The 26,635-nt window shown below is 34.8% G+C and overlaps 1 protein-coding gene across 2 annotated transcripts in view; it reads left to right on the top strand.

Moving 5' to 3' along the window:
• LOC144188868 (transcription factor Maf-like) overlaps positions 1 to 26,635 on the top strand; it is a 55,564-nt gene that overhangs the window by 26,285 nt on the left and 2,644 nt on the right. The gene's annotated exons all lie outside the window — the stretch shown is intronic.

Raw genomic sequence — 26,635 nt, 5'->3', positions numbered from 1 at the left:
CGGCAAATATTTTAATTAATACCATCATAATACATAAACACAGATGTCTAAACAATCCTTAAAGCCGCCTAGTGTACAAACCCACATTACAATCATCAATTCATTAACATGTAAACCACTTCATTTCCTGTCAAAACGAAACCAATTGCCTCTCACTAAAAAAAAACTAAACACATTTAATTACCAACATTACACAAACCAACCCCCACACATTACGTTGATCTACCCGGCAACAATGCCAATTTCTAGTGCACGGCAAAACTAATAACAAAAAGCTATTTTGCTGACTTACTATAAAAACAAAACAAAAAACAATAGCACCAAAAACACACTTTGCCTTTAAATAATTATCCAGCAATTGTTTTCTGAGACTGTACACAAGAACAACAACAACACTAAACATAATCATATACTTCACATATAGCCTAGCTGTTTTTTTAGGGGTAAAAAGCAGGAAGTAGCGGTAATATCAGCAAGCTATCTATCCTCTATTCCACTGGTGCAAAGCCAATCCTCTTTGGAAATAACAAATGCATAAAGGAGCCACAACACAAATATATCTGCCTGGCTCAGATAGATAGGACTATGCTAGAGTTTAATACCCTTATGTAAACCAGTAACAATCAAGCCCCTAACACACACCCCCACATCACCACTAAGGGGACAATAAGGAACAAGTTCCATTCTTTCGCTCTCTCTCTCTCTTTCTACAGATATGAACAGTAATGACTGATTTGGTGTGGGTGTGTGTGCGGGTATGTTAGCGACCGAGTTGGGTTTTAGATATTGAACAATGCGCTAGCTACGGTTGTTGGGATTTGGTACGGTTGTTGGGATTTGGTACGCTTGTTTGTAAGGGTTGGAGAGTTGTTTGACCTCCGGAGATTGTGGGAATGTTGTTCGATGGTTGAGATTGGTTGGTTTTTTTATGGAGAGTGTTGTTGTGTAGAGGTTTGGGGTTGGTAGGGGGTTTTGTGGTATGGGTGGATTGGCTAGTGAGTTGGATTTTTTTGGTTAATGAAGACATTGGTGGATTATTTCCTTCTTTCTATGCTATTTTCTTTACTTAACGTAGATGACATGGTGCTCTAATGAGGTTTTTAAAGGTCTAAAGCAGGGGTGTCAAATTCCCTTTGGTCTGCGGGCCGAATCCAGCTTAATTTGAGATCATGCGGTAAACTCATTGCAAAGTTACATAGAACTAACAATAAGCCCACTTTTTTTCCTTTGTATTAGTCACTAATACTAATAATTAGTGCAAAGAATGAGTAAATTATCAAAATGTTTATTAAAAGAATTTTCATTTTACAGTATGAACAATATATTATGAACAAGAGAATAAATAAATGTCAATTCATGTTGTCTGCACGTACTAAAACACTGCGCCCCTAGCGGATAATACAAGAACTACAAATTTTAAAGAAAATTCATATTTTTTTTATACAATCCAGCTTTCTTCCCCGGGCCGTACCAAACCACCAGACGGGCCGGATCCGGCCCGCAGGCTGTATGTTTGACACCCCTAGTCTAAAGTCTAAAATTTAAGACTATTTAGAAATTATCTTCACTTTTTTATGCACCAATAATTAGATATTGAGAAGTGAATTTTTGGTAAATAAAGACATTGGTGGATTATTTCCTTCTTTCTATGCTATATTCTTTACTTAAGGTAGACAACAAAGGTGCTTTAATGGGGTTTTTGCACGTATAAAGTCTAAAATTGAATGCTATTTAGAAATTAGCTTCACTTTTTCATGCACAAATCAAATCAGAATTCAAAGAATTTATTGTCATTATACACAGAAATTGGTGGTGCTACTCCAAAAAGTGCGTTCAACCAGTAAAGACATAAATAAGTACTATAAAAATTAAAAAAGTCACCCGGACAATGTAAATTCTTAAATATTGGACATTATAAGATATTTTAGAATATACTTTGCCAGGTTTTTTGTTATTTCCTTATTTTTTTTATTACAGTCATATCAGACAGGGGGTTCAAACTTGCGGCACAGGGGCCAATTTTAGCCCACAAGGCAATTTTTTGTGGCTCCTATTTGACCTCCAATTGTAGTATTGGTGCGACAAAAAAATTATAATACTTTTAAATAAAATGAATGAATTATTGGCTGGCCCTCAATGCAGAGCGTGGGATTTTTTTGCACAATTTTGGAAGTTTCTTTTTTTTTTTTAGTACCTTGTTGGCAGTGAAATTTGCCTCTGTATCGGAATTCAATTCTGTTCAAAGTGGTCTAAAAAAAGCTCTTCAAAAGTCTTGAACTTGACTCTTTAAAACCTGTAGGGACCCTAAGAACGCTGACTTGACATCAAGCTGGACTATCCACCCCCCCCTCGTCTTCCTCTTTCACATTTCTCAACAACATTTTATTGAGATTTCTAAATCTTTTTCCACCTTGAAAATCTCAACTCGTCTTTTCCTGCTTAACACTTTTATCAATGTTAAATATACTTCAACACACTTTTTGACCAAGAGGGAGGACAAATGACAGATGTTTAATCTAATTAGTGTCATGTGTGTGAGTGTGTGTGTGTGTAAGTGTGTAAGTGTGTGTAAGTGTAACACCGGGTTATAATAGCAAAGGTTAATATCATACATCAGCTGCCATCTGCATGTAAAGAGGTCTTCGGGAGAAAAAAAACACTCACTTTGCACGCTGTAAGAAATCACGACACTTGACATTTCACTCTTTTAAGGGTTTGTGTGTATGTGTGTGAGTGGTATATTTATTGGTGCACCAAATGGAAGAGTTTTGTCTTAAAAACTTAAAAAAATGTCAACTCCATTTCATGTGGGCTGGATCATTTTAGATATAATATTTAGATTTTTTTTAATAATAATTGATTAAAAGAACTGGATTAAAATCCCTGAATGTTCAGTTTTTTATAGATCTAAAGCAATGTTTATTTTAGCTTCTTTTATATATTTTTTTAGATTTTACAAAATGATTTTTGAACTAAAAACAGAAAAAATGATTAAAAATGACAGTTATTGATTTAAAAGGGTGAAAATCATGAAATATAATATACATATGTATCTATCATTTTAATTTGATACTAAAACAGGGGGCAAACTACGGCCCACGGGCCACATACGGCCTGTTAGGCTTCATAATCCGGCCCACCGATGTTGTCCAAACATTTTTTTTCCCCAAGATGGCGCCGTCATGCGGAAGCCAGTGGCAGTAACTCTTATTTGTTTTTGGTGTTTTACAGCCCCTCTATCTTTTTTAAATGACATTTTAATATTTCTTAATACATTCATTTGTACTTTACTTTGTACTTTATTCTTTTTACTTTAACTTTGAGTGATGAGTATGTTAATACTTAAGTCCTTTTTTCTCTTTATGTTTCATATGTACTATTAACGGATGCACTTTTTTATATGTATCGTATCTTATGCTGACCCGGCCCATCTGTCAATTTCTTTAACTCCGCCCCTGGTCACCAAGTTGAACTCCGATCATCAAGCTCCTCCGAAAAAGCCCTAGTCGGAAAGAATGAAATATTTATACGACATTAGCCAAGATCCTATAGCTTGCAAGTAAAGCAAAGCGGATAGAAGGCCGGCTATGGGTTTGTTGCCTTGTTACAGATTTATTATCTTTTATCCACCCGCCATGTTTCTCCAGCAACACTCAAGCGGTCGCGGCGAGAGCCCAGGCGGGTAAATGATCCCGTCGTAAAGCAGACACGCCATCGCAAATACTATTTACAGATCTCGCCTGGGGATCGCTGACAGTTTTTTTTTTGACACGTCGACTGAAAGGGAGGACGTCGGGCCAAGTACACAAGAGTAAGCGTTAATTCTACTACGCCAGACACTTGAATGGCTGCCGTTGTTTTTCCAAAGGCGTTTTTTTTTTTTTTTTTATGGAGTAGAAACTGCCGGCTGCGAGTGTCGTTTTTTTACCCGTGATTGATTACGCCGGCCCCCCGGGGGGCTTTGCGGAGCGCCATGCGTTTTGTTTGAGTATTTACTGGGATGTTGGGAGGATAAAAATGGCGGTGGAAGACCACCACGGCCCACACGTGGAGATAAACAAGGATGGAGATCATCTCCACGTGAATTGAAACTGGAGGAGGACGTAACCTAAAAAAATAATAGACAATTAGAGTCTAAGTTAAAGTCTGAGTCACTGTTTTTGTCCAATATTGCTGCGGGTGTTTTCTATTTGATGAATGCCAAATTTTTTTCTTGCTCATTTTTTTTCACAGTCTGCCCTCTGTCTGCTCCTTTTCACCCGCCATCTTTATATTGTCATCAGTCGTGCTGTGTCTATGTGAAGGGGGTGTGCAATGGTGGGTGGGTGTCGGCTTTTTTTGGGGATAAACGTCAAATATATTTGCGTTATGTATCTTAATTAGTGTGTTGGGGGAGTTGACCGCTAATGAAGGGACTGCAATTGATGCTATTAATGCTAATTTTATTAATGATAATAAGGGAATTTAACTCATTGGCGGTGCTAGGCGTCAAATTTGGTTGAAGTGGGAGGGTCATCTTCAAATTCAAACTCAATGAAATACCCTTAAATAAGAATTGATCAGGCAGGGGTGGGCAAACTTTTGGGCCTGGGGGCTATATTGACTTTAAAAAATTGACAGATGGGTTCAGAACAAGATACGATACATATAAAAAAGTGCATCCGTTAACAGTACATATGAAATATAAACAGAAAAAAAGGACTAAAGTAGTGACATACTTATTACTCATAATTAAAGTAAAAAGTTTAAAGTACAAAGTCAAGTAAAAAGGAATGTATTAAGAAATATTAAAATGTCATTTAAAAAATATAGAGGGGCTGTAAAACACCAAAAACAAATAAGAGTGGACATAGATACTGCCACTAGATTCCGCGTGACGGCGCCATCTTGGGAAAAAAAAATACATTATTTGTACAATGTTTGCGGGCCGGATTAAAAAGCCTAACGGGCCGGATGTGGCCCGCCGGCCGTAGTTTGCCTGTCTGGGTTAAGCAATACAAACATGAGAAAAAAAAACATGTCCAGTACTATACTGTATATTTATATTCACACGAGTGAAACAAACAAAGACAGTGTCCAGCAAGAATATAAAATAAAATAAAAATACTATAGAAAAAGCTCAATTAGTGAGTCTGCCATTAGCTGATTAGCAATTCAGGGTGTTTTCCCCCACTCGGTTGTACTTGGCTGTAGTTTTCTGAGGTGGGAATGCTCCGGAACCCCCCTACAGAGAAAGCGAGGGTGGTCGGTCAGGAGGACACGGTCCCAAGGCCAGTCCCTTTGAGCATCGCTCTTCAGCTCCATCACCTTTAGCAGCGGAGCTTGTCTCCGTCTCCGTGTCCTTTGGCCTTAAATCAGCCGGCTGTCTCCGTGTGTGAAAGCTCTCTTCTCCTCTCTGGCGGCATAACTCATCCCACTCGTCTCACCTCTGTCTCTCGCTCTCTCTCTTTTTTCTTGCCCTCTCTTTCTCTCCGGAGCATAACTCTTTTTGGGCGTCTCGCTAACTCTAACCTGCTTTTTCAAGCCTCCCTTTTTTATGTTAACCTTTTATGGTTATATTTTCTCTTCATATCCATACCTGTCGCATTTTTCACGTCCCTTTAAAGCACTGGCACGTTGTCCCCTTCTCACGCTTCGAGGTAGACTAACATAACTCCGTTTTTTGGCCTTTGCTTTGAAATTATGTTATTTGTAGTTTTTTTGGGATGAGTGCATGTGTTTAATTTAGGATTTGAGGTTAAAGTTTAATAATTTAATTTAATCTAAAGTAGATGAAGACAAGTTAATTAGTGGTAAATAGTGTCTAAATTGAGCATTTATAGAAAGTCATTTTTTGTGTGGTTGGTGTTTTCAAGGTGATTGCATGTAACATACATATATAAGCACATATATACATGCACACACATATTTAAGCACAAATATACATATAAAAAAAAAAAAAAAAAAAAATATATATATATATATATATATATATATATATATATATATATATATATATATATATATATATATATATATATATATATATATATATATATATATATATATATTTATATGTATATATGTGCTTAAATATGTGTGTATGTATATATGTGCTTATATATGTATGTTATATGTATATATGTGCTTATATATGTATGTTATATGTATATATGTGCTTATATATGTATGTGTATGTATATATATGTGCTTATATATGTATGTGTATGTATATATATGTGCTTATATATGTGTGTGTATGTATATATGTGCTTATGTATGTGTGTATGTATATATGTGCTTATATATGTGTGTGTATGTATATATGTGCTTATATGTATGTATGTGTATATGTATATGTGTATATATATGTGTGTATATATATATGTGTGTATATATGTGTGTATATGTATATATGTATATGTGTATATATATGTGTGTATATATGTGTGTATATATATATATATATATATATATATATATATATATGTGTATATATATATGTGTATATATATATGTGTATATATATATATGTGTATATATATATATGTGTATATATATATATGTGTATATATATATATGTGTATATATATATATGTGTATATATATATATATGTATATATATATATATATATATATATATATATATATATATATATATATATATATATATATATATATATATATATATATATATATATATATATATATATATATATATATATATATATATATATATATATATATATATATATTTCAGCAACACGCTTACTTATTTATATATTTATTCAGGTATTTATTTATTAACTTACTTATTAACCATCTATTTATGTCTAAAATGTCTTTTTCTGTGTCTCTGTTCTTACCCTCTTGCTACTGCGACAACGAAATTTCCCAAATACGGGATGAAAAAAATTATCCAATCCAATATATATTTAAAAAAAAAAACAGGTTTATAAAGGCACCAAAAATCAGCATCTTTAAAAATCCCTTCCCAATGTCGACAAGTCAAACACTGTCAAATACTTCCATAAATATACGTATTTTCAAAGCAGTGTTGGATTGTGGGTAAATAAATACTTGAGAATTGGGAGCCGGATGGATGAAAAGGATCCAAACAAAGCCGCTTTTATTCTCTCAACTGTGATGAAGATACGGCTCAATCCGTAGTTCTCCTAATGCCGAAACAGCTAAACAGATAGGTGTTCTTAACTCACATATCTATTTTTTATTTATTTATTTTCCCCGACGCAATCACACGCGATGGAAAGTTTGGCGTTAATTCGCATCTCTGTTATTAGACTTTCCGCCCACGCTGATACGCCAGCGTGTTTATCTTCTTCGCTGGTGAACATAATGAGCTCAAAGAGTGAAGATGCTCCCGAGAGTCGGGGTTTATCGTTTGCTTCTTTGCTCCGGCGCTATTTTGTCTATCATCCTCCTGTGTGCAACTTTTTTGTTGTTGTTGTTGTTGTTGTTTTTCCACTGCGTTTTTTTTTATATGGGAAGAACTCTGTTAAACTGCAGAGTGGAAATGCACTCGGGTTAACCTTTTGTTGGTCACTTGTAGCGGAAAAAAATGCTGGAGTGGGTTAGAAATAGGTTGAATTTTGCTTTATGCAGTTTTTAAGAATGAATTACTGGTATTTTTTGGAGGAAATAATAATGGTTGATCATGATGTGCGTTCAGAAAATGTTTCAGTTTTTTATAGATCTAAAATGATGTTTATTTGAGCTTTTTTAAATATATTTTTAATTTTACTAAATTATTTTTGAACTAAAAACACCCCAAAAAATCATTAAAAAATTTCAATGGTTGATTTAAAAGGGAGAAAATCGGGCCATTTTAGATATAATATTTAGATTTTTTTTTAAAATAAATGGATTAAAGGAATTGGATTAAAAGCCCTGAATATTCAGTTTTTTTATAGATCTAAAACAATGTTTATTTTAGGTTTTATTAATGTCTTTAGATTTTACTAAATGATTTTTGAACTAAAAACACCCGAAAAAATGATTAAAAAATGTCTATGTTTGATTTAAAAGAGGGAAAACAGTAAATATTGGCTGGGTCATTTTAGATATAATATTTAGATATTTTTTTTAAATAAATAGATGAAAGGAACTGGATTAAAAGCCCTAGATATTCATTTTTTTATAGATTATATAAGCTTTTTTTCTTAGTAAGAGAAAACCATTTATTTAATAATTGTTTTTTTTTATTTCAAAAGTAAACCATTTTTATTATATTCCATATTAAAGTGGAAAACAGAAAATATTTTTATATATTTTTTGATTTTTCCAAGCTGATTTTTGACCAAAAAAGCACACACAAAAAATTAAAAATTTAAATTATTGATTTAAAAGGGTGAAAATCAGAAAATATAATATACATCTATATCTATCATTTTAATTTGATCCTAAAACAAAAAGTCAGCACTCATGATTTACTTTCCCGGGCCACACAAAATAATACGGCGGGCCATAATTTGGCCCGCGGGCCGCCACTTTGACACCTGTTTTTTAAAGGTTACTAGAATCTTGCAAAATTAATACTTTTCCACAATGTACTAAATTCAATATCATTAGCCACGATAGCTTTGTCCAATCATGTCAGGCGTCCATCATTAGCTTTAGCAATATTTTCCAGTGGCTAATGGGTCCACTAAGATTATACAATGAAAAACGCCTTCATATGCTAACACCAGCTTTCACAATAATAGGTCATAAATTAATACAGTGTGCTCAGCAGTAAATAATATTCCGCTGTTGGTGTTTACAGAAGAACGCCGACGTATGAACGGAATAATCAGAGCACGATTACAGCATCGGTCGGGAGTGTCTGTTTATATTGCCGTCTATTTACTGTCCCATTTGTCAATCATGGAGGGGATGGAGTGCATATTGATCAGGATTATCTAGCAATCTATCGGTTTATTCTTCTTTTTTTTGATGCAACACATTTTTAAATCATATAAATAATCATTTTTTGAAAAAAAAGACAAATTTAATACTGTAAGTGTGGTCCTTTTTGTTGTGTTTTGACTTTTTATAGCTTAAATCCATAGTGACGTCCAATTCATTTCAATTGGGAGATCACAGTCGAAATAAATTGGACATCTATTGTTGTTTTTAGGTGTTTTTAAAGTGTTTCCATTTTTCTTTTACTAAGCTACCACTCATAACTTTTGAATAGATCTGCACTGTCCATGAAAGGGTTAAATACACACATTTTAATTCATTTTTTTAACAGACAATTATGTTAGTTGCATTAGAGACACTTCTGACTGACGCTTATTGTGATTTAAAGCGCTCATATCTCAAGACACTGAAGTTTTCTTAAGTAGGGATTTAGTTAAACTACTGCTGAACTGACGGAAATTGACACATCCCAGACGGATTTTCAGTCAAAATGAAATACAGTCGTACCTCTACTTAAAAAAATAATTGGTTCCAAGACTTTTTTCGTAAGTAGAGGTGTACTTTATATGTAAATTCCCAAATTCGTTCCACGGTCCTCACAACAATTATCAACTAAACCCTTTAAAATTGTCCCAATTTTGTATGAAAGATGAGAAAAAACACAAAATGTATTAGGAACTTATTTATTAATGTTTTAAAATATATAAAGCATATTTAAATTTGACCTGCGCCGCTGAAATATCTCCCTCTGCAGTTTTATAGATGTAATACCCCTGTTTGTCCCCCTGATGGCCGCAAGAGCCCATTCTACCAGGGCCAAAGCCGTCCATTTTGTAGTACATTTTAGACTTTTAAGTGTGCCCTATACAGGTGTGCGAAAATATATACCACGTTGCATTTGTAGTTTTTAATTGCTTAATAAGAGGAATTAAAAATAAAATAACTGATAAGTAAATTCATTCACTTTTTGGAGGATTTCGTAACTTTTTCGTATTTTGAGTTTGCGTGTAAAAAATATTATAACCTGAAACTTTTGTACCTAAAGGCATTCATAAGTAGAGGTATGAGTATGAGGAGATTTATTGACCTTTTTGTAGTCTGAACGGTCCAGATTAGACCCCCGCCCCGCATGTTTGTCACCAAAATCTATCCACTTGAAAATACATCAACGTTAAGGCGGTCTAAGGAGCTTATTATGGTATAATTTACTTCTCAGTCTGTGTCATTTGGACCTCGTGTTATCACCAAATCATTCCTACACGGCAAAGAGCGAGGTGGGTCGAGCATGGGGGGGGGTGACGGAGGGGGTGACGCGGTGGTCTGTGTTCCCTATGAAATGTACACCAGGGTGAATTTCACTGGTGTTAATGGCTTTTTAAATGTCAGGGAAAGACGGGGAATGATAAAAGAGAGATGTGTTATCCACTGTCTTCATGATCACCGTAGAACACACCGCTACTCTCACCTCATCACTGCTGTGTGGGTGGCGGGGGGTGTATGTTAAGGTGTTTTGCGACTGTATGTGTGTGTGTTTGGAGGAGGGGGGAACGGGCCACCGTGCGGTCGAGCTGATGTCAGCGTGATTTATGCACCAATCAGATGAGCTGTGAGGGGAGGGAATAGAGAAAGTGGGGATGGGCAGGAAGGCAGGAAGGCCGACTTACTGCTTTATTGTTGTGTTACATACATATGTGCGTATATGTGTGAGTCCTTTGTATGTGAATGAGAGAGAGGTAAAGACCAAATAAACTGCCTTTAAACTTTTTTTAAACTAACCTTTATGTGTAACGTATTTTCACGACTATAAGGCGCACCACATTATAAGGCGCACCCTCATTGAATGACATTTTTTCCATATATAAGGCGCACTGTCTATTTTGGAGAAAATGTAAGACTTTTAAGTGCGCCTTATAGTGGTGAAAATATGGTAATTGCTATTGACTTCCATGTATGAAGCACTCACTACTTCACAGTCACCTCTAGAGCCAGCCATTGTTGATGTTTTGGATTTTTTTTGTATAAAATCTTGCAGTGGGGGAGGAGCTAAATGATGGAATATGTTGTAAATTAAGATGGCTGATCTGCATATTTAACAGTATTGTTTCAGTTCAGGCGTTTGTGTTTTTTTAATATCCGACAGTGGTGGTTTTCTGTTTTTTTCCATATATAAGGCTGGATTATAAGGTGCACTGGATTATAAGGTGCACTGTCTATTTTGGAAAAATTTAAGACTTTTAAGTGCGCCTGATAGTCGTAAAAATACGGTATTTGTTTTTTTACAGCCCCTCTATCTTTTTTTAAATGACATTTTAATATTTCTTAATACATTCCTTTTTACTTGACTTTGTACTTTATACTTGTTACTTTAATGTTGAGTGATGAGTATGTTAATACTTGAGTCTCTTTATGTTTCATATGTACTGTTAACAGATGCACTTTTTTATATGTATCCTATCTTATGCTGACCCCGCCCATCTGTCACATTTTTAAGGTCAATGTGGCCCCCGGACCCAAAAGTTTGCACACGGCTGATTTACTCAATACATAATATATGACATTATTTTAACTGATCTAAAAATACAGGTATTTGTTATTTGACAAACGCTACATTGTATCAATAGTCAAAAATTCAGTGTCGGGACATCTTTAACTGACGATAATTTGCATTATAAATGCAGTAACTGGCGAGGAGTCACTTGGCGAAATGGGCGCAGATTCATTAGGAGCGTCGTGAATCACGGCGTAATTAATTAACTCGTCCTTGGTAATGAGAGTGTTTGTGTGCGTGGCACCCCCTCCTCCACCTCTCGGCCTGTACCCTCTCTAATTGCTCCCCTCTCAATTAAAATGCAGTCTGCTGTGACATCACTCAACCCTATGTTACAGCTCCACCTTAACAAACATGCACTTCATTTTTTATTTTTTTTATTTTACCTCGTTAAAACCATGGATTGCATTGTAAAACCGTGACTGGGATTTCTGAGGCAATCGAGTTCATTGGAAATTTAGACGTTTGGATGATGTGAAATGTACGGAAAGTTGTGATTATGTATTGGGTTTGTTTGTTTTGATGTTTGGGTTAATGATAACTGAAGAATGAATGAAGGGATTGTTAGCAAATTAGTTGGAGAACGTTTAAAATTACATTATTTTTTATTCCGTTTTAGCTGGAAGTGCGAAAATATGTTAAATGAAACGGTTGGGTGATTAAGTACAAAGTAAAGTAAAAAGTACAAAGTAAAGTAAAAAGTACAAAGTAAAGTAAAAAGTACAAAGTAAAGTCAAAAGTACAAAGTAAAGTCAGAAGTACAAAGTAAAGTCAAAAGTATAAGGTAAAGTAAAAAGTATAAGGTAAAGTAAAAAGTATAAGGTAAAGTAAAAAGTATAAGGTAAAGTAAAAAGTATAAGGTGAAGTAAAAAGTATAAGGTAAAGTAAAAAGTACAAAGTAAAGTAAAAAGCACAAAATAAAGTAAAAAGTACAAAGTAAAGTAAAAAGTACAAAGTAAAGTAAAAAGCACAAAGTAAAGTAAAAAGCACAAAGTAAAGTACAAAGTAAAGTACAAAGTACAAAGTAAAGTACAAAGTAAAGTAAAAAGTACAAAGTAAAGTAAAAATTACAACGTAAAGTAAAAAGTACAGAGTTAAGCAAAAAGTACAGAGTAAAGTAAAACATACAGAGTAAAGTAAAAAGTACAAAGTAAAGTAAAAAGTACAAAGTTAAGTAAAAATTACAATGTTAAGTAAAAAGTACAAAGTTAAGTAAAAAGTACAAAGTTAAGTAAAATGTAAAAAGTACAAAGTTAAGTAAATAGTACAAAGTAAAGTAAAAAGTAATTTGTGAATCTGGGTGCGTCTTATACAAGAGAAATTGTCAAATCCAACGATTTTAAGGCCATTTTAAGCGTGATTTATACACAGAGAAGGCTTATATGTGAATATATCCGATACTTAAAAAAAACACATAACTACCAATCTTATAACCAAATCCCAAAAACAGTCTAATCGGGTACTAACTACCATCTCAGAACTGATTTTTCCATTTGAAAAATGCTTTTTAATCCTACGTTTTAGCCTCCTCCCACAATTCTTTGCTTTAGTCAGAGCAGTACATTTAGAAATTGAAGTAAAAAAAATAGAAAAAGTTGAATGAACGATGAGGTAGCGATATAAATCACCACCTGTTAGCCACTACCCCCCCTATTGGTGACAACCTTTGAAATATTGCTATGATTTTTCCGTGTTTGCATATATGAGCTTAATTTATTCCGATCCGGCGGCATGGTTTTATTTACAAGGCAGCTCTGGTCGGATGCCAGCCAGCCCATTTAGTGCATTGTGGGGGGTGGGAGAGGGGGGGGGGGGGTAGAGAGAGAGCCAGACCCTCTGTGGTTGGTCGGACATGGCGTAGTAATGCCCGACATTGGAGTGGTCGCCGTGTTTTTCAATGAGGCGATTACCCGCAAAAGGGTCATCGAGCTGTTTGAGAACGAAACCCGGATCGGCTCGGGAGTGTCAATCATAGTGACAGATGCTGGCGGAGTTGTGTGATTGGCAAATGGGAGTTTTTTTTAGGGGGTGGACGGAATCCTGCTGGTTGGTATTGTGGTGTTGTGTTGAGGAAAATGATCAGAATCGTATTAGAAATTATGTAGGTGTGTCAAAGTGGTGGCCCGGGGGCCAAATCTGGCCTGTCGCATCATGTTGTGTGGTCCGGGGAAGTTGATGATGAGTGCCGACTTTCTGTTTTTGGATTAGATTAAAATGAAGAGTATATAAAATTTCCTGATTTCCCACATTTTAAATCAATGATTGTCATTTTAAAATCAATTTTTGTGTTTTTAGTTCAAAAATCATTTTTTTTAAATCTAAAAATATAGAAAAAAAGTTAAAATAAACATTGTTTTATATCTATAAAAACTGAATATTCAGGGATTTTTAAAGATTATAGATGTAAATTAAATTTCCTGATTTTTTTCCCCTTTTAAATCAATAATTGTCATTTTTTAATCATTTTTTTCGGTTTTTAGGTCAAAAATAATTTTGTCAAATCTAAAAAAAAATATTTAAAAAAAGCTAAAATAAACATAGTTTTAGATCAATAAAAACTGAATATTCAGGGCTTTTAATGCAGTTCTTTTAATCCATTTATTAAAAAAAATCTTTTTTCTCTTGAATTTCATTCATAGACGTTAAAATTTATTTTTTTAAGCGTTTTTATCTGTTTATCATTTCCCTATTTTGAAATAAATGACTATATCGACCTTATTGTCTTGCGTTATGGCATATCTTGTCTAGTCTCATCTAATTTATGCGCGTATAAGCCGTACCCTCAATTCAGTCATCATTTTTTTACTGACAAATATGGCTTATATGCGAGAAAATAATCAAAATTGGACTTGTGTCATTGTCCGAACTGGCGGCCATGTTGCCTAGAATAAAACTAGATGGGATTTCTAGTTTGACGGGTGAGGCGGTGGGGGTGGCTTAATGTCATTTTGCCACCATCTGTATCATTTTTTTATTTACGGAAATCACCCGCGGAAGTCGGTACACCTTGGAAGGAAATCCTCAAATCCCCCAGCGCGTCCTCGGCACGAGACACCGTGACCTTGTAAACCTTGAGTTATTTCACCACCCGACAACTACGAAAGGGGGCCGGCAAGAAAAGCCAGCGTGGATGAGGTTAGGGTCGAGCTCGCCAAGGTGGGATAAAGGGGAGGGAGGGGGGCGGGAGTGTGGTGTTAGTAGAGAAAAAGAGCTCCTGCCTGTCATGCCTTTCAAACGCTAAGAAAAATGAGCACTTGGGCTGAAGTACAATTATTAGCCCCTGTCCGCAGATTCATCACGGCACAGAGCGGGAGGCGGCCGAGCCAAAAGGTTGCGGTGGTGGCGGCGGCGGAGGTGGTGGTGGAGGCGGAGGTGGGAAACAATGAGAAAGTGAGGAAATTGACCCAAGTCCGTGAGCGAGGTGCTAAGGTACTCGGAAGGGGGAGGAGCAGGGGGAGGAAGAGGTGGAGTTTGGGGGTTAAAGGCTCTGAAGCAGGGGGATGGGCTAAATTGGGGGTTGGGAAGCTATGGATCAGAAGCCATATGCGGCTCTTTTGAAGGTGCTCGGATGTTTGATTGCTGTTTTTTTGGTCGCCGGTCTTTTGGTCGCCGGTCTTTTGGTCGCCGGTCTTTTGGTCGCCTGTGTTTTGGTTGCCGGTCAAATGGTGACTGTTTACTGTTGAAACCAGCTCTCAAAATTATAATCATGAGAGAGAGAGTTTAATTACTGAGAGAGTTCAATATCTGAGAACATTTGATTCCTGAGAGAGTTTAATAACTGAGAGAGTTTAATAACTGAGAGAGTTTAATAACTCAGACAGTTTACTTCCTGAGAGTTTACCCTCAGAGAGAGTTTACTCTCTGAGAGAGAGAGATTAATATCTAAGTACTGTTTAATATCTAAGTACTGTTTGATATCTAAGTACTGTTTGATATCTAAGTACTGTTTGATATCTAAGTACTGTTTGATATCTAAGTACTGTTTGATATCTAAGTACTGTTTGATATCTAAGTCCTATTTGATATCTAAGTACTGTTTGATATCTAAGTACTGTTTGATATCTAAGTACTGTTTAATATCTAAGTACTGTTTAATATTTACGTACATTTGACCGGCGACCAAAAGACCGGAGACGAAAAGACCGGCGACCAAAAGACCGGCGACCAAAAGACCGGCGACCAAAAGACCGGCGACCAAAAGACCGGCGACCAAAAGACCGGCGACCAAAAGACCGGCGACCAAAAGACCGGCGACCAAGGAATAATATTTGGAAAATATGAGTTGTTTATGTCTCTGTTCGTCAAAAAGGTTCCCGACCCCTGTGCTAAATTAAAGGTGAGCCAGGAAATGGGAATGGCGGACGTAAAAGAGGCTCCAATGAAATAAGAGGATTTGTCAGGTGGTAATAAAGTCCGCTAATCTGAGGGGGGTCCAGACGCCGACTCGCTTCGCGTTTCCCGCTCCTCCACCGCGCCGCGCCAAGGTCACGCGCACCTTGTTTTCAATCGGGTGGTAGTCCCACGTTTGCGAAGGGTCCTCGGTTTCGTTAATGAACATGGCCGCCCAACGCCACGTTGATTTTGGAGGCTCGTCTTTCTCCCTTTCGCGAGCCGGTCGGCCCGGGACAATCGATAGCCTTCAAAAGCATTGCGCGAATGCGAATGTCAGGCGGGATAATAGATCGGCCGGGATGCAACGATTCTGGTTAAGAACATTGGCGATTTGGGATGAGATATGTGGCACTTGGTGGGGGTTGGAGAGTCGGAGCGCTCTAAAAAAATGTGTTCTTCTTGTTTTGAGTCAATTTTGAAAGCATGGTGCTTGGACGTTTGGTCGCCGGACGCTTGGTCGCCGGACTTTTGGTCGCTGGACTTTTGGTCGCCGGACTTTTGGTCGCCGGACTTTTGGTCGCCGGACGTTTGGTCGCCGGACGTTTGGTCGCCGGGCGTTTGGTCGCCGGATGTTTGGTCGCCGGATGTTTGGTCGCCGGATTTTTGGTCGCCGGATGTTTGGTCGCCGGACCTTTGGTCGCCGGTCTTTTGGTCGCCGGTCTTTTGGTCGCCGGATGTTTGGTCGCCGGTGATATGGTGACAAAGAGTTTACTGTTGAAACCAGCTCTCAAAATTATATTCATGAGAGTACTGTTTAATATCTAAGTACTGTTTGATATCTAAGTACTGTTTAATATCTAAGTACTGTTTAATATCTAAGTACTGTTTAATATCTAAGTACTGTTTAATATCTAAGTACTGTTTAATCCCATCCCAAGGTAAGATGGTGAGCAATGGCAGAAACAAGTGAGTTTTTTTTAACATTTTATGCAAGATACTGTTTATTTTTTTTCTTGAATTTCATTAATAGACGTCAAAATGTGTTTAGTCTTTGTCATCTTGCAGTTTCGTGCATGTCAACTTTCATTTATGCGCATATAAGCCGTACCCTCGATTCAGTCATCATTTTTTTAAGCATATATGCAAGAAAAAATAGTAAACATTGTTTTCTAACAGAAAAAAAAATGGATCACCATCCCAATTTACTTTTACACGTTGGTTCGGTAGGACAAACAGCCCAAAACAAATGAGACGTCTGACAAGATTCTTCTGTAGTCCACAACTCACGTTGAGACGTTAAAACGTAGACGAATCGCCCAAACCCGGAGAACTCCATTTACAGGCGTACCTTGTGACTTATGAGTTTAATCTGTTCCTTCACCCCCTTTTCAGGGCTTCTAATAGCACAATCAGTTGCGCTTTGGACTTTCTCGGGACTCCTACCCAGGGCTAATTTACAGCAAAATAAATACCGTTTTTTTTCCTCGCATATAGGCCGTTTTTGTCTAAAAAAAATGATGACTGAATCGAAGGTACGGCTTATATGCGCATAAATTAAATTAGACATCCACGAAAATGCAAGGTGACAAAGACGAAATGCCATGATACGGTCGTTTATTTCAAAATGGAGAAAAGATGAAGAGATAAAATGCTTACAAAATGTATTTTGATGTCTAGGAATGTAATTTAAGACAAAAAATAAACCGTATGTTGCTTAATATATGATAAAACTCACTTAGTGGTGCCTGCCATTGCTCACTCATGTTGCCGCCATCTTATCGTAGTTAAACGTGCTCTGATTGGCCAGAAACGAGTAATTTTGGTACATTTGTTTACCATATGTAGTGTTTACTACTCACTTTTTTTAAATTGTCTATGTGCAGGTAAGGATTTTGAAGGTTTAGCAACATGTTTAGTACATATGTGAGATTATGAAATCTAACAAAATTTTGCTTATTTTCTCCTTTTTATTTTTTGTTCCTAAGTGACGACTATTGCCGTAATAGGAACCATCGAAAGAATTATTACTCCGAATTAAAATCATAAAAATGGGTGATTTTTCTGAATCGGCGGCGTCTTATACGAGAGAAATTGTAAAATTCAACCAGTTTAAGGCAATTTTAAGGGTTTGGCTTATACGCAGATGCGGCTTATATGCGAAAAATTATTTTTTTTTAAAGATTTTCCGTTCTTAGTAACGCATTAGTACTCTTGAAATCATAAATATGGGTGAAATTTCTGAAGCTGGAGCATCGTATACGAGAGAAATTGTAAAATTAAACGATTTTAAGGCAATTTTAAGGGTGAGGCTTATACGCAGATGCGGCTTATATGCAAGAAATTATTTTTCTAAAGGTTTTCCCTTAGTAACATAAATACTCCGTATTAAAATCATAAATATGGGTGTTTTTTCTTAATCGGGGGCGTCGTATACGAGAGAAATTGTAAAATTCAACCATTTTAAGGGTTTGGCTTATTCACAGATGAGGCTTATATGCGAGAAAATATTTTTCTAAAGATTTTTCCTTCTTAGTAACACAGTACTCCGTATTAAAATCTTAAATATGGGGGAAATTTCTGAATCTGGAGCATCGTATACGAGAGAAATTGTAAAACTCAACAATTTTAAGGCAATTTTAAGAGTTCGGCTTATACGCAGATGCGACTTATATGCGAGAAATTATTTTTCTGACGAGTTTCCCTTCTTAGTAACATAGTACTCTATTAAAATCATAATTATGGGTGAAATTTCTGAATCGGGCGAATCTTATACGAGAGAAATTGTAAAATTAAACCATTTTAAGCCAATTTTAAGAGTTTGGCTTATATGCGAGAAATTATTTTTTTTAAAGATTTTCCCTTCTTACTAACACGTTAGTACTCCATACACTTAAAATCATAAATATGGGTGAAATTTCTGAATCGGGAGCGTCTTATACGAGAGAAATTGTAACATTCAACGATATTAAGCCAATTTTAAGAGTTTGGCTTATACGCGAGAAATTATTTTTTTAAAGATTTTCCCTTCTTTCTAACGCGCTAATACTCCATACTCTTAAAATAATAAATATGGGTGAAATTTCTGAATCGGGAGCATCGTATACAAGAGAAATTGTAAAATTCAACAATTTTAAGGCAATTTTAAGAGTTCGGCTTATACACAGATGCGACTTATATGCGAGAAAATACGTTACCGAGCGCTAACCCCCATATTTTTTTAACTCTATGGGACATGCAGAGTCATCCAAGGGAGTTTAGAGACGAAATCCAACCTAGTGGACGTTGGGTGACCGACCCAACGGACTCTTACCGTGGCTCTTAATGAAAATATATCAGCTGGTTTAATCGCAAGGTGCTCCTCGCTAGAGTAGAGATGGAAAGAGTGCAGGGTGGGTGGCAGAGAGAGATGGGGGAGGTGGGAGAGGAGCGGGAGGAGCGGTAGAGACTTTATTGCCGGCTGTAGTTAGATGGTAAATTTCCTCCTGGCAGATATTTATTGAGTTAGTCGAGTCTAGAGAGAGCTTTAACATTGATTGTGATCATTAAATATATCCGCCGCAAATGGCGTTCCTCTCGGCCTGACGGGGGGGCCGCCGGAACAAAGGCGTAATCAAATCAATCCTCTCATAATTATTCCTTGAGAGGTGAAATTAATCACGAGGAGAAATAAAAACAATAATGGAAAATGAAATGGCCGCTCGTAAACAATTACAGCCCAAATTGAAATGAACTCGGCGAAGGGAAGGAAAGAAATTAGGGGAATGTTGGCGGCAGGTTTTCGCGCCGCGTCCAATCATGGTGGTCCGATTGACTTCCGGTACGTCGTTATTGTTAGCGTGTTTGTGCGTTTTAGAAAGGATGATGTTTGTCAACTGCCATGTTGGGGAAGAAATGATTGGCTTTTGCTTCATTGGTGCTTCATTCAGTTTATTTTTATTAGGTTTTTTCAATTGCAACTTTCACTTGCATGTATGTTTATATGTATTTGTAATTGTAAGGCTTTTTTTCTTAAAAAACAACATAGTATAGTAAGGCTTTTTTTCTTAAAAAACGACATAGTATAGTAAGGCTTTTTTTCTTAAAAAACGACATAGTATAGTAAGGCTTTTTTTTCTTAAAAAACGACATAGTATAGTAAGGCTTTTTTCTTTAAAAAACGACATAGTATAGTAAGGCTTTTTTTTCTTAAAAAACGACGACATAGTATAGTAAGGATTTTTTCTTTAAAAAACGACATAATATAGTAAGGCTTTTTTTCTTAAAAAACGACATAGTATAGTAAGGCTTTTTTCTTTAAAAAACGACATAGTATAGTAAGGCTTTTTACTTTAAAAAACGACATAGTATAGTAAGGGTTTTTTCTTTAAAAAATGACGACATAGTATAGTAAGGCTTTTTTTCTTAAAAAACGACATAGTATAGTAAGGCTTTTTTTCTCAAAAAAACGACATAGCATTGTAAGGCTTTTTTCTTGAAAAACGACATAGTATAGTACATCTTTTTTTCTTAAAAAACGACATAGTATAGTACATCTTTTTTTCTTAAAAAACGACATAGCATAGTAAGGCTTTTTTCTTTAAAAAACGACATAGTATAGTAAGGCTTTTTTTCTTGAAAAACGACATAGTATAGTACATCTTTTTTTCTTAAAAAACGCCATAGTATAGTAAGGCTTTTTTTCTTAAAAAACGACATAGTATAGTAAGGCTTTTTTCTTTAAAAAACGACATAGTATAGTAAGGCTTTTTTCTTTAAAAAATGACATAGTATAGTAAGGCTTTTTTCTTTAAAAAACGACATAGTATAGTAAGGCTTTTTTTCTTAAAAAACGACATAGTATAGTAAGGCTTTTTTCTTTAAAAAACGACATAGTATAGTAAGGCTTTTTTCTTTAAAAAAACGACATAGTATAGTAAGGCTTTTTTTTCTTAAAAAACGACATAGTATAGTAAGGCTTTTTTCTTTAAAAAACGACATAGTATAGTAAGGCTTTTTTCTTTAAAAAACGACATAGTATAGTAAGGCTTTTTTTCTTCAAAAACGACATAGTATAGTAAGGCTTTTTTCTTTAAAAACGACATAGTATAGTAAGGCTTTTTTCTTTAAAAAAACGACATAGTATAGTAAGGCTTTTTTTTCTTAAAAAACGACATAGTATAGTAAGGCTTTTTTTCTTTAAAAAACGACATAGTATAGTAAGGCTTTTTTCTTTAAAAAAACGACATAGTATAGTAAGGCTTTTTTCTTTAAAAAAAAACGACATAGTATAGTAAGGCTTTTTTTTCTTAAAAAACGACATAGTATAGTAAGGCTTTTTTTTCTTAAAAAACGACATAGTATAGTAAGGCTTTTTTTCTTAAAAAAACGACATAGTATAGTAAGGCTTTTTTTCTTAAAAAACGACAGTATAGTAAGGCTTTTTTTCTTGAAAAACGACATAGTATAGTACATCTTTTTTTCTTAAAAAAACGACATAGTATAGTAAGGCTTTTTTCTTTAAAAAACGACATAGTATAGTAAGGCTTTTTTTCTTAAAAAACGACATAGTATAGTAAGGCTTTTTTCTTTAAAAAACGACATGGTATAGTAAGGCTTTTTTCTTTAAAAAACGACTTAGTATAGTAAGGCTTTTTTCTTTAAAAAACGACATAGTATAGTAAGGCTTTTTTTCTTAAAAAACGACATAGTATAGTAAGGCTTTTTTCTTTAAAAAACGACATGGTATAGTAAGGCTTTTTTCTTTAAAAAACGACATAGTATAGTAAGGCTTTTTTCTTTAAAAAACGACATAGTATAGTAAGGCTTTTTTTCCTTAAAAAACGACATAGTATAGTAAGGCTTTATTTCCTTAAAAAACGTTATAGTATAGTAAGGCTTTTTTCTTAAAAAACGACATAGTATAGTAAGGCTTTTTTCTTTAAAAAAACGACCTAGTATAGTAAGGCTTTTTTCTTTAAAAAACGACATAGTAAAGTAAGGCTTTTTTCTTTAAAAAACGACATAGTTTATATAGTAAGGCTTTTTTCTTTTAAAAACGACATAGTATAGTAAGGCTTTTTTTCTTTAAAAAACGACATAGTATAGTAAGGCTTTTTTCTTTAAAAAACGACATAGTATAGTAAGGCTTTTGTCTTTAAAAAACGACATAGTATAGCAAGGCTTTTTTTTCTTAAAAAACGACATAGTATAGTAAGGCTTTTTTTCTTAAAAAACGACATAGTATAGTAAGGCTTTTTTCTTTAAAAAACGACATAGTATAGTAAGGCTTTTTTCTTTAAAAAACGACATAGTATAGTAAGGCTTTTTTCTTTAAAAAACGACATAGTATAGTAAGGCTTTTTTTTCTTAAAAAACGACATAGTTTAGTAAGGCTTTTTTTCTTTAAAAAACGACATAGTATAGTAAGGCTTTTTTCTTTAAAAAAAAACGACATAGTATAGTAAGGCTTTTTTCTTTAAAAAACAACATAGTATAGTAAGGCTTTTTTTCTTAAAAAACGACATAGTATAGTAAGACTTTTTTTCTTAAAAACGACATAGTATAGTAAGGCTTTTTTTCTTAAAAAACGACATAATATAGTAAGGCTTTTTTCTTTAAAAAACGACATAGTATAGTAAGGCTTTTTTCTTTAAAAAACGACATAGTATAGTAAGGCTTTTTTTCCTTAAAAAACGACATAGTATAGTAAGGCTTTTTTTCTTAAAAAACGACATTGTATAGTAAGGCTTTTTTCTTTAAAAAACGACACAGTATAGTAAGGCTTTTTTTCTTTAAAAAACGACATAGTATAGTAAGGCTTTTTTCTTTAAAACATGACATAGTATAACATGAGAGTATAGAACACCTGGTATTGCAAGACGTTCTCCCATCCAAGAACTGACCAGGCCCAACCCTGCTTAGCTTCTGAGATCAAACATGGTTTCAGGGTAGTCTGCCATAAACCCAACTAGGACATGAGATCCAATCTTTTGAGTATCACCTAGTAAGGCTTTTTTTCTTTAAAAAAACAACATAGTACAGTAAGGCTTTTTTCTCGCGTCACTCCACACTGGACAGACCGGGATTTGAACCCATGCTGCGAGACTGACGCACTAACTACTCAGGCTACGAGTCCCCCATTGCAGTCAGTGTAAATGAGAGATCCCACATGCTTCTCACATGTTAAGAGAGCACTTTACCACTTGAGCTGATTCTCCTTCATAACATGAGAGTATAGAGAACCTGGTATTGCAAGGCAGTCTCCCATCCAAGTATTGACCAGGCCCAACCCTGCTTAGCTTCTGAGATCAGACATGGTTTCAGGGTAGTATGCCATAAACCCAACTAGGACATGAGATCCGATCTTTTGAGTATCACCTATCATTTTAACAAAGAACAAGTATAGTAAGTTTTTTTTAAGAAAAAAAGCCTTACTATACTATGTCGTTTTATACTATGTCGTTTTTTTTAAAAAAGGCTTACTATACTATGTCGTTTTTTAAAGAAAAAAGCCTTACTATAGTATGTCGTATTTTAAAGAAAAAAGCCTTACTATACTATGTCGTTTTTTAAAGAAAAAAGCCTTACTATACTATGTCGTTTTTTAAGAAAAAAATGCCTTACCATACTGTCGTTTTTTTAAGAAAAAAAGCCTTACTATACTATGTCGTTTTTTAAAGAAAAAAGCCTTACTATACTATGTCGTTTTGTAAAGAAAAAAGCCTTACTATACTATGTCGTTTTTTAAAGAAAAAAGCCTTACTATACTATGTCGTTTTTTAAGAACAAAAAAGCCTTACTATACTATGTCGTTTTTTGAAGAAAAAAGCCTTACTATACTATGTCGTTTTTTAAAGAAAAAAGCCTTACTATACTATGTCGTTTTTTAAATAAAAAAGCCTTACTATACCATGTCGTTTTTTAAAGAAAAAAGCCTTACTATACTATGTCGTTTTTTAAAGAAAAAAGCCTTACTATACTATGTCGTTTTTTACGAACAAAAAAGCCTTACTATACTATGTCGTTTTTTGAAGAAAAAAGCCTTACTATACTATGTCATTTTTTAAAGAAAAAAGCCTTACTATACTATGTCGTTTTTTAAGAACAAAAAAGCCTTACTATACTATGTCGTTTTTTAAGAAAAAAAGCCTTACTATACTATGTCGTTTTTTAAAGAAAAAATCCTTACTATACTATGTCGTTTTTTTAAAGAAAAAATCCTTACTATACTATGTCGTTTTTTAAAGAAAAAAGCCTTACTATACTATGTCGTTTTTTAAAGAAAAAAGCCTTACTATACTATGTCGTTTTTTAAGAAAAAAAGCCTTACTATACTATGTCGTTTTTTAAGAAAAAAAGCCTTACTATACTATGTCGTTTTTTTTAAAGAAAAAAGCCTTACTATACTATGTCGTTTTTTAAAGAAAAAAGCCTTACTATACTATGTCGTTTTTTATAGAAAAAAGCCTTACTATACTATGTCGTTTTTTAAAGAAAAAAGCCTTACTATAGTATGTCGTTTTTTTAAAGAAAAAAGCCTTACTATACTATGTCGTTTTTTAAAGAAAAAAGCCTTACTATACTATGTCGTTTTTTAAGAAAAAAATGCCTTACCATACTATGTCGTTTTTTAAAGAAAAAAGCCTTACTATACTATGTCGTTTTTTAAGAAAAAAAGCCTTACTATACTATGTCGTTTTTTAAGAAAAAAAGCCTTACTATACTATGTCGTTTTTTTAAAGAAAAAAGCCTTACTATAGTATGTCGTTTTTTTAAAGAAAAAAGCCTTACTATACTATGTCGTTTTTTAAAGAAAAAAGCCTTACTATACTATGTCGTTTTTTAAGAACAAAAAAGCCTTACTATACTATGTCGTTTTTTAAGAAAAAAAGCCTTACTATACTATGTCGTTTTTTAAAGAAAAAATCCTTATTATACTATGTCGTTTTTTTAAAGAAAAAATCCTTACTATACTATGTCGTTTTTTAAAGAAAAAAGCCTTACTATACTATGTCGTTTTTTAAAGAAAAAAACCTTACTATACTATGTCGTTTTTTAAGAATCTTTGCATTTCTCACTTAAAGTTTGTCTGCGTTTTGCTAGATAGAGGTGGAGTAAAATATGCGCCTCGGCTCAATAAAGGTCGGGAAGAACGCAGAGGGTGAAAGGATCAAGGTCTTCCTCTTTGCTCTACCCCCACTGAAAGGAAGTGTAGCATATTGATCAGCTATCAGAAGCATTCCGATACGAGTTGATCGATGATGCTGGCTGTGGACGCTGGGCAGGCTCCTCCCACTTACCTTGCAGACGTTAGCCTTTTTCACGTGGAAGTTCAGTACTGCGTTTCTGCATTAGGAATACTTTTGTGCTGTAGTTATTTACTACATGAGATTGAGTCATGTGATAACACAAGTTGACTTGATTAAAAAAAATGTTCATTTGCATTGTACATGTCTACATATTGTTGTAGTTTTAAATTATAACAATAATCAAGTAATCATTCAAAAAAAGCAAAAACAGAAGATACAAGTCCAAACTTAACGACCTATTACACTATTGCATTGAGTTGTGTCCTTCAAAACACAAGATTCGACTTGAGATAAGAGCAAAAACATGAGATAAGAGCAAAACCATGATACAAGTCCAAACTTAAAAACACAAGATTCGATTTGATATAAGAGCAAAAACATAAGATACAAGTCCAAACTTCAAAAAAAGATTTGACTTGAGATAAGAGCAAAAACAGAAGATACAAGTCCAAACTTAACGACCTATTACACTATTGCATTGAGTTGTGTCCTTCAAAACACAAGATTTGACTTGAGATAAGAGCAAAAACATGAGATAAGAGCAAAACCATGATACAAGTCCAAACTTAAAAACACAAGATTCGATTTGATATAAGAGCAAAAACATAAGATACAAGTCCAAACTTCAAAAAAAGATTTGACTTGAGATAAGAGCAAAAACATAAGATACGAGTCCAAACTTAAAAACGCAAGATTCGATTTGAGATAAGAGCAAAAAAACATAAGATACAAGTCCAAACTTCAAAACAAGATTCGACTTGAGATAAGAGCAAAAAACATGAGCTACAAGTCCAAACTTAACGATTGCATGGTGATCAACAGTCACATTTCAGCGCTATTGACAACGACAGACGTCCATCACCGCCTTCGGTATCGAATAACTTACACCCAAGCGACAACTATTTGCGTAGCGCCGTGTGAAATCCTAGCGATAAGACACCTGCGCTGGCTGATTACGAGCCGCTATCGCCGTCTGCGTGATACTCGGGGCATGTGTCCGAGCATGTGTTCTGTTTTTATTCGGGAATATTAATCATAAACAGCGTAAAAGCACGGGCATCTGCATGATCAGCTGCTTCTTGATTTTTACACACCGCACCTGCACACACTCATAAATCTGAGTACAAATAAAGTCGTTATTATGTAAAATATGGTGGCCAGGACATTATCTGGGCATTTAATGGCTACATAAATATCGCCCCCTATCGGACATATGATGAACAATGGAATTGTGTGGTACTTGTGTATTTGTATGTATGTGTGTATGTATGTGTGTATGTATGTGTGTATGTACGTATGTATGTGTATGTATGTGTGTATGTACGTATGTGTGTATGTACGTATGTGTGTATGTATGTGTGTGTGTATGTATGTGTGTGTGTATGTATGTGTGTGTGTATGTGTGTGTGTGTGTATGTGTGTATGTATGTATGTGTGTATGTATGTATGTGTGTATGTATGTGTATGTATGTATGTATGTATGTATGTATGTATGTATGTATGTATGTATGTATGTATGTATGTATGTATGTATGTATGTATGTATGTATGTATGTATGTATGTATG

This window comes from Stigmatopora nigra, chromosome 2 (genome assembly GCF_051989575.1).
Source record: "Stigmatopora nigra isolate UIUO_SnigA chromosome 2, RoL_Snig_1.1, whole genome shotgun sequence".
Lineage (NCBI taxonomy): Eukaryota > Metazoa > Chordata > Actinopteri > Syngnathiformes > Syngnathidae > Stigmatopora > Stigmatopora nigra.
Note: the sequence above shows the minus strand (reverse complement) of the source record. Positions and strands in the feature narration are given on the sequence as shown.